Source organism: Erinaceus europaeus, chromosome 13 (genome assembly GCF_950295315.1).
Source record: "Erinaceus europaeus chromosome 13, mEriEur2.1, whole genome shotgun sequence".
NCBI lineage: Eukaryota > Metazoa > Chordata > Mammalia > Eulipotyphla > Erinaceidae > Erinaceus > Erinaceus europaeus.
Genome location: NC_080174.1, coordinates 95,650,565 through 95,664,902, shown reverse-complemented (window position 1 = coordinate 95,664,902; position 14,338 = coordinate 95,650,565). Strand labels below are relative to the sequence as shown.

General features: G+C 40.6%; 1 protein-coding gene and 1 long non-coding RNA gene across 2 annotated transcripts in view; both read left to right on the top strand.

The window, feature by feature from the left end:
- Nucleotides 1-14,338, top strand: part of LOC132542421 (zinc finger protein 709-like) — a 215,596-nt gene that overhangs the window by 118,973 nt on the left and 82,285 nt on the right. The gene's annotated exons all lie outside the window — the stretch shown is intronic.
- On the top strand, nt 5,704-6,174 carry LOC132542454 (uncharacterized). Its single transcript, XR_009553466.1, has 2 exons — nt 5,704-5,734; nt 6,069-6,174. It is a non-coding gene; the product is annotated as an uncharacterized LOC132542454 (long non-coding RNA).

The window sequence follows — 14,338 nt, the reverse complement described above, 5'->3', positions numbered from 1 at the left end:
CTTCTTTGTAATTGGATTCATTTCATTACTTGCCTTAGTCTTCTTTGTAATTGGATTCGTTTCATTGAAAATGTCTTTAAAATTTATGCGGAAAAAGAGTTCTGCCAATATTTTCCTCTATGTATTTGATAGTTTGTGGTCTAACATCCAAGTCCTTGATCCACTTGGAATTTACTTTTGTATTTGGTGAAATACAGTGATTCAGTTTCATTCTTCTGCATGTTTCAACCCATTTTTTCCAACACCATTTGTTGAAGAGACTCTGCTTTCCCCATTTAATAGTCTGGGCACCATTGTCAAAGACTAGATGTCCATAGGTGTGGGGCCTCATTTCTGGGCTCTCAATTCTATTCCACTGGTCAGTGTGTCTGTTCATGTTCCAGTACAAAGCAGTTTTATTGACAATGGCCCTATAATATAGTTTAAGATCTGGGAGTGTGATGCCTCCAGTTCTGTTCTTTTTTCTCAAGATTGTTTTGGCAATTCTAGGTCTTTTCTGGTTCCAGATAAACATTTGTAGCATTTGTTCTATTCTCCTAAAAAATGTGGTTGGGATCTTGATGGGGATAGCACTAAATTTATAGATGGCTCTGGGTAATATATTCATTTTGATGATGTTAATTTTTCCAACCCATGAACATGGAATATCTTTCCACTTCTTTGTGTCTTTTTCAATTTCCTTGAGTAGTGACTCAAAATTTTCAGTATACAAGTCTTTCATTTCTTTGGTTAGGTTTACTCCTAGATATTTTATTGTTTTTGTTGCTATAGTAAAAGGAATCGATTTCTGGATTTCAATTTCTTCTAACTTAATGATTGCATAGAGGAATGCCACTAACTTTTGAACGTTAATTTTATAGCCTGACACCTTACTGTATTGCCTGATGATTTCCAAAAGCTTCTTGCTGGATTCCTTAGGTTTTTCCATGTATACTATCATGTCATCTGCAAATAAGGAGAGTTTGACTTCTTCTCTTCCAATCTGTATGCCTTTAATTCCTTGCTCCTGCCTGATTGCTGTGGCAAGAACATCCAACACTATGTTGAATAGTAATGGTGATAGTGGGCAGCCCTGTCTAGTACCTCATCTGAGTGGAAATGCTTCCAGTTACTCACCATTGAGCATCATGTTGGCTGTAAGTGTAATATATATAGACTCCACTATCTTCAGGAATTTTCCATCTATTCCCATTTTTTGTAGTGTTTTGATCATAAAGGGATGTTGTATTTTGTCAAAGGCTTTCTCTGCATAAACTGATATGACCATGTGGTTTTTGGTCTTGCTTTTGTTGATGTGGTGGATCACATTGATTGATTTACGTATATTAAACCAACCTTGCATGCCTGGGATAAACCCCACTTGGTCATGATGAACAATCTTTTTGATATACTGCTGAATCCGGTTGGCTAGAATTTTGTTCAATATTTTCACATCTATGTTCATCAGAGATATTGGTCTGTAGTTTTCTTTTTTGGTTGTGTCCCTGTCTGCTTTTGGTATCAGGGTGATGTTGGCTACATAGAAGCTGGCAGGGAGTATTCCAGTGTCTTCAATCTTCTGGAAGACTTTTAAAAGTAGAGGTATTAGTTCTTCTTTGAAAGTTGTGTAGAATTCATTTGTAAAACCATCTGGTCCAGGACTTTTATTTTTGGGAAGAGTTTTGATAACTGTTTCAATTTCATTAGCTGTTCATGTTATCCACTTCCTCTTTACTTAGTTTTGGAAGTTGGTAGGTATCTAGGCAATTGTCCATTTCTTTTTTTTTCTATATTTATTTATTTATTCCCTTTTGCTGCCCTTGTTGTTTTATTGTTGTAATTGTTGATCTCATTGTAGTTGGATAGGACAGAAAGAAATGGAGAGAGGAGGGGAAGACAAAGAAGGGGAGAGAAAGATAGACACCTGCAGTCCTGCTTCAGCCTGTGAAGCGACTCCCCTAGAGGTGGGAAGCCAGGGGCTCGAACCAGGATCCTTACACTGGTCCTTGTGCTTAGCACCACCTGCGCTTAACCCACTACCTGACCCAAAATTGTACATTTCTTCCAGGTTCTCTTGCTTGGTGGCATATAGTTGTTCATAGAAGCCTCACATGATATATTGAATTTCTTCAGTGTCTGTTGTGATATCTCCTCTTTCGTTTACTATCCGATTTATTTGGGTCTTCTCCCTTTTTGTTTTGTGAGTCTGGCTAAAGGTTTGTCGATTTTTTTTACTCTTTCGAAGAACCAACATTTACTTTCGTTGATCTTTTGTATGGTTTTTCTATTCTCAATGTTATTTATTTCTGCCCTAACGTTTGTGATTTCTTTCCTTCTGGTTGCTTTAGGATTCCTTTGTTGTTCTTCTTCTAGGTCTTTAAGATGTGCAATCAGGCTGTTTATTTGTGCCTTTTCTTGTTTCCTAATGTGTGCTTGTATAGCTATGAACTTCCCTCTTAGGACTGCTTTAGCTGTGTCCCAAATATTTTGATAGCTTGTGTCTTCATTTTCATTGAACTCTCGAAATATTTGATTTCTTCCTTGATTTCCTTTTTGACCCAGAAGTTGCTAAGAAGTGTATTGTTGAGCTTCCACATTTTGGGACTGTTACTAATGTTTTGTTGATTGTTAAGTGTTAGTTTAATTCCACTGTGGTCTGAGAAGATGCTTGGGATGATCTCAGTGCTCTTGAATCAGCTGATGCTATCTTTGTGGTCTAACATATGGTCTATCCTTGAGAATGATCCATGTGGATTTGAGTAAAATGTGTATTCCAGTTTCTTGGGATGAATGACTCTGAAAATGTCCAATAGTTCTAGTTTATCTATCTCTTCATTTAGCTCCTTTATGTCTTTACTGATTTTCTTCCTGGATGAACTGTCAAGTTGAGAGTGGGGTGTTGAAGTCCCCTACTATGATTGTGTTACTGTTAATATATTGCTGTAGCTCTTTCAGTAGAAGTTTGTTGTACTTAGATGGCTTCTCATTGGGTGCATAGATGTTAAGAATTGTTAAGTCCTCTTGATTGACTGATCCTCTGAGCATTAAGTAGTGTCCATTCCTATCTTTTTTTAATCTTATCTATTTTAAAGTCTATCATGTCAGATATGAGAATAGCTGTTCCTGCCCTTTTTTCTGGGCCATTGGCTTGTATGATAGTATTCCATCCTTTCACTTTAAGTCTGTGTTTGTCTTGTTGAGTTAGGTGGGTTTCCTCTTGACAGCATAATGTTGGGTTGTGTTTTCTGATCCATCTTCCTACTCTGTGTCTTTTAATAGGTGAATTCAGGCCATTGACATTTATTGATATCAAAGACTGAAGATATTTTAACGCCTTTCTTCTAGAGTTTTAGAGTGTTTTGATATATGTCCTATTTGTGGTGCTCTGGTTGTTTATAGGAGACCTTTCAGAACTTCTTTCAGGGCAGGCTTGGTGATAGTTGCTTCCTTCAACTGTTGGTTGTCTGAGAAGGTTTTGATGCCTTCATCTAGTCTGAATGACAGTCTAGCAGGATATAGTATTCTTGGCTGGATGCCTTTATCACTGAGCACTCGAAAGATATCTTGCTATTCTCTTCTGGCATGTAGTGTTTGTATGGAGAAGTCTGCTGCTAATCTTATGGGTTTTCCTTTGTAGGTGACTCTGTTTTTTCTCTTGCAGCCTTCAGCATCTTTTCTATATCCTTATTTTTTTCCATTCTTAGTATGATATGTCTTGGTGTCTTTAGGTCTGGGTTAATTCTGTTTGGGACCCTCTGGGATTCTTGAATCTTTATGTCTTTGATGGTGTCTAGACTACCGAAATTTTCAACTATTATGGCCTGGAAAATGCTTTCTTCCTCTCCTTCTCTTTCTTCCTCTGGTATGCCAATAATGCGTATATTATTTCTTTTGAAGTCATCCCATAGGACTCTGTTGTTGTTTTCAGCATCTTTTAATCTCTTTTTGAGATCTCTTACTTCTTTTTTAGTTGTCTCTAATTCATCCTCAATCTTGATAATTCTGTCTTCAGCCTCATAGATTCTATTCTCTCTGCTCTCTACTGTTTTCTGGAGTTCATCTACTTTGTTTTCCTGCTCTGATACTGTTTTAGCTTGTTCACTAGTTGCATTCTTAGCTCATCAATTTCAGCTTTCAGCTCTCTAATAACCATGAGATAATTAGAAATTTCTTCCATATTCTCATTTGTTGTTTCTGCATTTCTGATTATAATTTTTTCAAATTCTTTACTCACTCCTGTTATTATTTCCTTAGCTAATGTTTGGATGTTGAACTCGTTATTTTGTGCTTCACCCTCTGGAGAACTTTTAGCTGGACTCTTGTCCTGGTTCGAGTCTCCAATATTTTTTCTTGTTGTTTTAACCATTTTATATATGATGTTATGAGTTCCCTTTATCAGTACTTTTCAAATTATTGATCACTATTGCCTGGATTGACTTGTGTCTAAGTAAGTTAATTAAAGGGTTTACAGTGGTGGAAGTTAACAGTTTTTTCAATCCCTGAGTGGTTTAAAAGCCTTTTTTTTCTTCCCTGTAGGCTATGGGAGCCTGAGGGCTTTTAAACTATCAATAGGCTTCGTAGCTTAATCACTGACTCTTGACCAAGAGATAAAGCAGGGTGTGGCAGAGATAATCCAGTGGTTATGCAAAGAGACTTTCACAGCCCCTCAGCTATGCCACCGAGGTATAGGTCTTCTCCTGAGTTTCCCAGTTAGATCTCTGTCCCCTGGTGTCCCTCCCTGTTGTTGCTCCAGATTCTGAGGGTAGTAGCAATGGAGACTCAGAGTTGTACTTGGTGAGTCTCTGGGGAGTCCTCTCCTCCCTTAAGCTGTCCCCTTGTTGGTGGAGCAAACTGGAGATGGTTTCTCAACTGATAAAATGCTGGACTGTTAGTAGTCACTTAATCTCTCCTTAGGCTCCTCTCACCTCTCTGTTACCAGCCACATGTGTTTGTACTCACCGGTAATTTACTGGGTTCCTGTGGTCATTCTAGTCCTGTCTTGTTTTGGTCCTGGGTGGTCTCCTTTGGTATTTCTAGTTGATCCAGGAGAGGAGAGAAGAGGAGAGGAGAGGAGAAGAGAGGAGAGGAGAGGAGAGGAGAGGAGAGGAGAGGAGAGGAGAGGAAGTGATCTGCTGCTTGTAGCTCCACCTCCAGAAGTCAAATCTCTCACTCACATTTTCTCACATGAACACATTGCACATATTTTAGGGCTCAGTGACCTGTGAAGATGTAGCTGTGATATTCACTGTTGCTGAGAAGTTATTCTGATGCAGGCTCCGCCCCCAGGTTTTTCTATGCCCTGCTAAATCCTAGAGTGCCCCCTTTCAATCAATCCTGGCTCCGCCCCCAGGTTTTTCTGTGCCCCACTAAATCCTAGAGTGCCCCCTTTCAACCAATCCTGGCCCTACACGGCACCCCTGGTTGTCGCCCAATAAAAAGCCCCCTCACCCCTCCCCTCGCTCTCTCTGGGCTCTCGGCTCTCCCTCTCTGAGGTCTCACTCCCTGCTCTTCCCCCGTGGTCGGCCATTGCCAGCTGGCTCCACGTGGTCTGAACCAAACCTCCCCCCCCCATCCTATTATAAAGATTTGTGTACCCCTTTGCTCTGGACGTCCGCTCTCTTCTCCGTGGTGCAGCCCGACACCAGACCGCTGCAACAACAATTCACTCAAGAGGAGTGGACACTATTGAATCCTTCAGAGAAGAAACTCTACAGAGATGTAATGTGTGAAAACTTGAGGAACTTTCTTTCACTAGGTAACTCTAACTGCCTTAATTTTTCAACTAGAAGACAAAACACTTTTTGTTCACCACTGTAGAGATGGAGATACTGTTCAGTGAACAAGGTTTGATAGTGACTCATGATAGAAGAAAAGTTCAATTTGTATAATTTCTTTTTGCATTAATTAGTTAATTCTTTCTTTTTTTTTTTTACCAGAGCACTGTTCAGCTCTAGCTTAGGTGGTATGGGGGATTGAACCCTCGACTTTGGAGCATCAGGCATGAGAGTCTGTTTGCATAACCATTATGCTATCTACCCTCTGCCCCAATATTTATAATTTTGAATATGTTTTATATTTTGCAATTTTAGAAAAGATACAAGAACATTCCACCAAAGGGCAGCATATCTTGCATGGGAGTAAACAAAGGTGAGAGTCACATTTACAATAAAACATGATGTACCACCTAAGAAACTACTGTGTTTTCAAAAGTGTTGTCTGTAATTTACTGAGATCAGGTGCATGCATGGTTTCCCTGAATAAGTAGACTCAAGGGTTCTTAATTGTGTGCTCTCTACTGACCTAACAATTGCATATGACCCCTTTTAATACGGTTCATTCAGAAAATGAAAGTTATAGTCATTGCCACAAATAGATCAATTTTTTAAATAAGCAAATCAAAAATACTTCATGACTAGGTTATAGAATCATTGGACAAGTAACTCCAATGTGATGTATGTGATGTACATGACTGAAGTTCCTGTCTGAGGCACTGAGTACCATAATTATGTCCTACATTATCTGTCTTTTCTCCACTTTACAGGAAAATCTTTCTCACATGTAAGAAGTAAATGGAAAAATTTAAATAGGGACAAAGATGTTAAGTATTTATAAAATAATACACTTGAAAGCAATAAGAATATCTTCAGTGTATGAATATCTATATATTTAAATATTTTTATTTATTTTCTTTTTTGTTGTCCTTGTTTTTCATTGTTGTAGTTACTGTTATTGATGTCATTGTTAGATCGGACAGAGAGAAATGGAGAGAGAAGGGGAAGACAGAGAGGGGGAGAGAAAGATAGATACCTGCAGACTTGCCTCACCACCTGTGAAGCAACCCTCCTGCAGGAGGGGAGCTGGGGGCTGTAACCATGATCCTTGCAAATATCTATATTTTTATGATACTTAGAGGTAGCCCTTCCAGAAAAGATCAATATTTCTAGTGCAAAATTTCAACACAAAGCCAAAACTTGCTATTCACCAATAGTTCAATTAATGCATGCAAAATACCTGTAATGATATCATTATATTTGGCATAATATCTTTATATAAAAGTATTTACATATTATTGTGAGTTTTTGTTTTTATTTATTTAGTTATGTATTGGATAGAGACACCCAGAAATCAATAGGAATGGGGAAGCAGATAGGGGAGAGACAAATACTCCTGCATTCCTACTTCACCACTTGCAAAGTATTCTGCCTGCAGGTGGGGATGGACGCTTGAACTCTCTAGGAAGTGGGTGGACAGGACAGAGTTCACATTAACCCTCCCTGGCCTTCCTGGTGACATTCTCACTGCAACAGGAAATACTTGAGCTCATTTATCAGGTGCAGAAAAGTCAAACTGAAACATTCTGAAAAGGTCAACAGGCTGGGCTGCACAAGGAGTGGCAGCTCCTCTCCCCCCACCACCCTACCCCTGCCCCATGGGATCAGCACAGAGGTAGGGAGGGTTTTTATATATATAATTATATGATTTTATTATATTATATATTTACATTTGTTTAAATTTCTTTATTGGGGAATTAATGTTTTACATTTGACAGTAAATATAATAGTTTGTACATGCATAACATTTTCCCAGCTTTCCATATAACAATACAACCCCCCACTAGGTCCTCTGTTATCCTTTTTGGACTTGTATTCTCCCCCCACCCCAGAGTCTTTTATTTTGGGGCAATACACTAATTCCAGTTCAGGTTCTACTTGTATTTGTGGGAGGGTCTTTATCACACACCCATTCAACTCAATACTCAAACACTCCCACCAGGGGAGCAATGTGTTGTGTTCATGAGCACAGTAGGTACAAGACAGCTGTAAGAAACAATGAAACGGGGTGAGGGAAAAAGCCTGGGAGGTATTGCAGTGGATGAAGTCCTGGGCTCAGACAGACAGTGGTGCATCTGGGTACTGGCACACATTAAAGTGCACAGGGACCCAGGTTCAAGTCCTTGGTCCCCACCTGCAGGGGAAAAAACTTGTGAGTGGTGAAGCAGGGCTGCAGGTGTCTCTCTGTCTCTCTCCCTCCTTATCTCTGCCTCCACTCTCAGTTTCTCTCTGTCTCTATCCAATAATAAACAAATAATTTTTTTTATTTCTTTAAACTATGGTCTGTGCATCAAAACATTGAGACATCTGATCCATTTTTCCCTCTCATATTAAATAGTGATTTGTGAGACTATAAGTTAATAGGAGTGTATATTAACACCATTCCCACTGCCAAAGGTCTGTGTAACTCCCCCTCCCCTGCCCCTGAACAGTGGAACTGAACACCCACCCTCACCCTCCACCCAGAGATTTGTACTTTGGTGCCATTCTCCATACTCAGTCAGAGTCTGCTTGGAGCTTCTCTTTCTGTTCTTTCTCAACTTCTGTTTATGAGTGGGATCATCCCATACTCGTTTTTGTCTTTCTGACTTATCTCACTTCACATGATTCTCACATTTAACATAACAGAATTATGTTCAGTGAGATAAAAAAATATTTTAAAAAGTGCTTGGGGAGAATACAGGTCCATGAAGGATGATGAATAACATAGTGGGGGTTGTATTGTTAAATGGGAAACTGGGAAATGTAATACATGTACAAACTATTGTATTTACTGTTGAATGTAAAACATTAATTCCCCAATAAAGAAATAAATTATTTTAAAAAAAAGTGCTGGACTCTCAGCATGAAGTCCTGAGTTCAGTCCCTGAAGCTGCACCTGCTAGAGTGATGCTCTGGTTCTCCCTCTCTCTCATAAATAAATAAATACATAAATAAATACATAAATAAACAAATGTTTTTTATAATAGGGCAAGGGAAATAACTTGCTGGTTATGCAAAAGACTTTCATGCCTGAGGCTCAGAGGTTCCAAGTTCAATTCCTGATACTACCATGAACCATAGCTGAATACTGCTCTGGTTTTAAACAAAATAAACAAAAATGAAGAAATAAAAAGGATGAACTCTTTTGTTACAAGTTGGATGTAAGTTGAGGGAATCATGCTAAGTGAAACCAGCCAGGAGGAGAAGGAGGAGGATGAAGTCAGACACAGAGCCATCTCAGTCACAGGTGGGCATAAGAAACACAGAGCAGGAGGGCAGTGGTAGATAACACAGTGGTTATGCAAAGACATGCTAGTGCCTGAGGACCCAAAGTCCCAGGTTCAGTCCCCCACACCAGCATAAAGAAACAGTGGGGGGCTGTGTTGGTGTGTAACCTTAAAGGTCACAAGTTGCCTAGTGAGAGGACACAGGTTCAAGCCTCCAGGGCCCACCTGCAGGAGGGAAACTTCAGGAGTGGTGAAGCAGGTTGCAGCTATGCCTCTTTCTCCCTCTTCCTTCCTTTTATGTCTCTCTGTCATAATAAAAAATAAAAGGGGGGTCGGACTGTAGTGCAGTGGGTTAGGCACAGATTGCGTGAAGTGCAAGGACCCACACAAGTATCCTGGCTTAAGCCCCCGGCTCCCCACCTGCAGGAGTACCTCTTCATAGGCAGTGAAGCAGGTCTACAGGTGTCTGTCTTTCTTTCCCCCTGTCTGTCTTCCCCTCCTCTCTCCATTTCTCTCTTTCCTATCCAACAACAATGATAGCAATGGCAATAATGACAAGAAGGACAACAACAAAATGGGGGGGATATTGAAAAAAAGAAAAAGGAGCAATGTATGGAACACATGAGGTGAGACTTTAATTAGCTGTGGTCTATCACAGCTGATCCAGGGACTCAAAGGGGGCAGGTAAGAGGGTCAAAAAGCAGTGAGCACTTAGCATGGCTTGAGGCTGAGGGTTGCTGACACCAGCTTGGGACTATGGAGCCACAAAAATGAGAATCTCCCTGCCGAACCATTATGCTGCCTACCCTCTGCACACAACAGTTTTGTAAGTCAACACTCCCTTAATTAAATGTTTTTTTTGTTTTGTCATTCATTCACTTATTTACTCATTTTTTAGGGGTTTAATAAAGTTCAACAAGATTGTTAATTCCCACCACCAGAGTTCCATGTCCACCAGAATGCCCTCCACTGGAAGCTTCCATAAAAAATTATCCCTCTGGGAATGTGTATTTTTATTCCCAGCAAGGTTATTGCTGGGGCTTAGTGCCAGCTCTGTGAATCTACTGCACCTGCTGGCCATTTTTTTCCATTTTTTCCTATTTTATTTGACAGGAGAGATAAATTGAGAGGGGAGGTGGAGATAGAGAAGGAGAGAGAGGGACCAGGAGGTGGCATGCCTATTTAAGTATACACATTACAGTGTAGAAGGATCTAGGTTCAAGCCCTTGCAGGGGGAAAGCTTCATCAGTGATAAAGCAGGACTGCAGGTGTCTCTGTCTCTCTCCCTCTCTATCTCTTCTACCTTCAATTTCTCCCTGTCTCTGTGCACTAATCAATTTAAAAAAGAGTATTTTTTGAAATGAGAAAGGAGAGAGTTGGGCGGTAGTGCAACAGTTTTAGTGTAGGTGGTGCAAAGCACAGGACAGGCTTAAGGATCCCTATTTGAGCCCCAGATCCCCACCTGTAGGGGAGTCACTTCCCAGGTGGTGAACCAGGTCTGCAGGTGTCTATCTTTCTCTCCCCATCTCTGTCTTCCTCTCCTCTCTCCATTTCTCCTGGTCATATTTAACACTGATGACATCAATCACAATAACAATAGTAACTATAACAACAATGAAAAACAAGGGCAACAAAAGGGAAAATAAATAAATAAATAATGAGGAGAGAGAGGGATAAAGATCTGCAGCCTTGTTTCATGACTCATGAAGTGTCACCTCCTTCAGTTGGGGTGCAGGAGCTTGAACCTGGTTCTTTTTGCATGGTAACATGTGCGCTGCACTGAATGTCCCACCACCCAGCCTCCAAATGAAACAGTTTTTTAAATACAGGGTAAGACTTTGCATTATCTAAAGTAGACCAAAAAAAAAAACCAAACAAACAAAACAAAACAAAAAAAGACCCAGCTAGACCAAATAACAAAAAAAGAAAAATGGAAGCAAAAAAAAAAGGGAATGTTGTAGCCTGGTCTGGAAATGCTGGAATTGGTTCACTGAGTGAAATGTCTGCCTTGCTCCATTTGCAGCCAGCATCTGGCCAGCCCTGGCCTTGTCACGTGGTAAAACAATTGAAGAGCCCCAATTTCTTTGGTTTTTTGGACAATCAGCAACGTACTGAAGAGTGAAACACACAGGAATTTGAAGCAAAGAAGTTTTCATACAGTATTAGCAAGCAGACATACACTCTAGGGGATTTCTGTAGAGTGGGTCCTGAGTTACAAAGTATTCTAAGGTTTTTATACAAAATATTGAGAGAGGGAAACAGTCTGCATCACTGCTTGGGGGGAAATGACCTGCCTGATTGACAAGCTGGGTGTCACCCTGTATGTACTCAGGGCCTGTAATTACAATGCTTACAGAGAAGCTCTAGGGGGCGGTGTGGAGCAAAAACCACAATGGTTATTGTTATGTCCTTTAAAATTTTTTTTGGGAGTCAGGTGGCAGTGCAGTGGGTTAAGTGCACATGACACAAAGTCCAAGGACTGGAGTAAGGATCCAGTTCAAGTCCCCTGGCTCCCCACCTGCAAGGGAGTTGTTTCACAGAGGTGAAGCAGGTTTGCAGGTGTCTGTCTTTCTTTTTGCCTTTCTGTCTTCCCCTCCTCTCTCCATTTCTCTCTGTCCTATCTAACAACAATTACATCAATAAAAAAATGAAAAACAAGGGCAACAAAAGGGAAAATAAATAAATATAAAAAAATAATTATTTTTTAAAAATATTATCTTTACTAATTTATTGGATATAGACAGCCAGAGATCAAGAGGGAAGGGGGAGATACAGAGGGAAAGAAACAGTGAGACATCTGCTGCCCTGCTTCACCACTCCTGAAGCTTTCCCCCTGCAGGTAGGAATCGGGGGCTTGAACCCAGGTCTCTGTGCACTGTAATGTGCAAACACAGTTCCCACCACCAGAGTTCTCCATTGGAAGCTTCCCTATTCTTTATCCCTCTGAGAGTATGGACCAAAGATCTTTATGGGGTGCAGAAGGTGGAAGGTCTGGCTCCTGTACTTGCATCTCCACTGGACATGGGTGTTGGTAGGTGGATCCACATCCCCCAGCCTGTTTCTGTCTTTCTTTAGTGGTGCAGGGCTCTGGGGAGGTGAGACTTTGGGACACATTGTTGAGGTCGTCTGCCCAGGGAAGTCAGGATGGCATCATGGTAGCATCTGCATAACAACTTGTTGACAGAAAGGTGGTAAGATATAAAGCAGCACAAATTATTTAATAAATAGGATTCAAAAGTAGAAATAGAGCAGATGAAATTAGGGGTCTTCATGTGGGAAGAAGCTAGCAAGTCTATTTTAGGTATGTTCTGAGGGGCCCATGACTTTAGTAATTTTTATCTGAGCCTGACAGCTAACATGCAGATGGACTAAAAACATAGTCTTGGAACATGGTGTCAGAGTTGAGAATAGGACTAGAAATCTGGATTAGAGCAGAGAGTAGCTCTCAAATATGGGAAAGTATATAAATACCATTAAATGTAAACTCCATCCACCTGACTAGGGCCCATATTAGCATTCTGGTTTTGTTTTTAATATTCTTTTTTTTTTTGATAGAGAGAGAAATTGGGATAGAAGGAGAAGATGGAGTGAAAGAGAGACAGGGAGACACCTGAAGCCCTGATTCACCGTTCATGAGCTTTCCCTCTTCCCTCCCTTGTGTGGAGCAGCATCTTGAACCCAAGTCCATGAGCACTGTAATTTGAGTGCTTAACCAGGTGTGCCACCACCTGGCCCCGCATTCTGTTTTTGATGAGAAATTAACAGTGTTTTGCATTGCTCAGGACATGTTTGACCACACTGTTTTGTATCCTAGAGCCTGGCCTTTAGAGAGAGAGAGAGAGAAGTTATTGATCCCAGCTTCTGCACCCCATAAAGAATTTTGCTCCATTCTCCCAGAGATCCATGATAGAGAGAAGATGACCAGAGGGCTCTGGACTCCAACTCCATCAGGACCCAGAGAGAGAAAAGGAAGAAAGGAAGAACATTTGGATATAGTTACAGGTGTAGGTGTGACTTGGAGAGAAAGAGAAGGGCTGGGGAGACAGCATAACGGTTATAGAAAAGACCTTCCGGAGTTGGGTGGTTAAGCGCACGTGGTTCAAAGCACAAGGACCGGCATAAGGATCCTGGTTCAAACTCCTGGCTCCCGGACCTGTAAGGTAGTCCCTTCACGGGCGGTGAAGCAGGTCTGCAGGTGTCTATCTTTCCCTCCCCTTCTCTGCTTCCCCTCCTCTCTCCATTTCTCTCTGTCTTGTACAATAACAACAACAATAATAACTACAACAATAATGAAAAACAAGGGCAACGAAAGGGAAAATGAATAAATATTAAAAAATCAAAAAAAGGAAAAGACCTTCACGCTTGAGGCACCAGAGGTCTCAGGTTCAACCCCCAGCCCAACGATAAGCCAGAGCTGAGCAGTGCTCTGGAGATGAAAAAGAAAGAAAGAAAGAAAAGAAAAGAAAAGGAAAGAAAAGAAAAGAAAAGGAAAGGAAAAAAAAGGAAAAAAAAGGGGAGTCGAGAGGTAGCACAGTGGGTTAAGCACAGGTGGGGCAAAGCCCAAGGACCGGCATAAGGATCTCAGTTGGAGCCCCTGGATCCCCACCTGCAGGGGAGTGTCTTCACAGTTGGTGAAGCAGGTTGGCAGGTTCTCTCCCCTTCTCTGTCTTCCCCTCCTCTCTCCATTTCTGTTTGTCCTATCCAACAACAACATCAATCATAACTACAACAATAAAACAACAAGGGCAACAAAAGGGAATAAATAATAAATAAATACTTAAAAGAAAAAGAAAAGAAAAGGAGTGGTCCAGGAGGTGGCATAGTGGATAAACCATTGGACTCTCAGGCATGAGGTCCTGAGTTCAATCCCTGGCAGCACATGTACCAGAGTGATGTCTGGTTCTTGCTCTCTCCTATCTTCTTCATGAATAAAGAAAACAAAAGAAAGAGAAGAAATAAGAAAAAGAAACAAAAATATAGGATTTCCTGTGGAATGGAAGTGAAGATCAGACCATGAGAAAAAAAAAAAAGACAAATATAGACAGTTAGTTGTAGAAATAATAATTAACCCATATCTGCAACCTTGTGAGAACTGCTGTCGATTCTACTGGAGGGAGTGGGGACACAGAACTCAGGGAACAATGTGAAATCATACCCTGTTACCTTATAATTTTGTAAATCAATATTAAAATTGAAAAGTAATAAAAGAATAATAAATAATAAATAAATTGAAAAATATTTCAAGAGAATAAAGAAAAGAGACAGGGAAGTTACTGATACATATCTTGGGAGTGGGAGGAGGGGGGATGTAGAAATAAA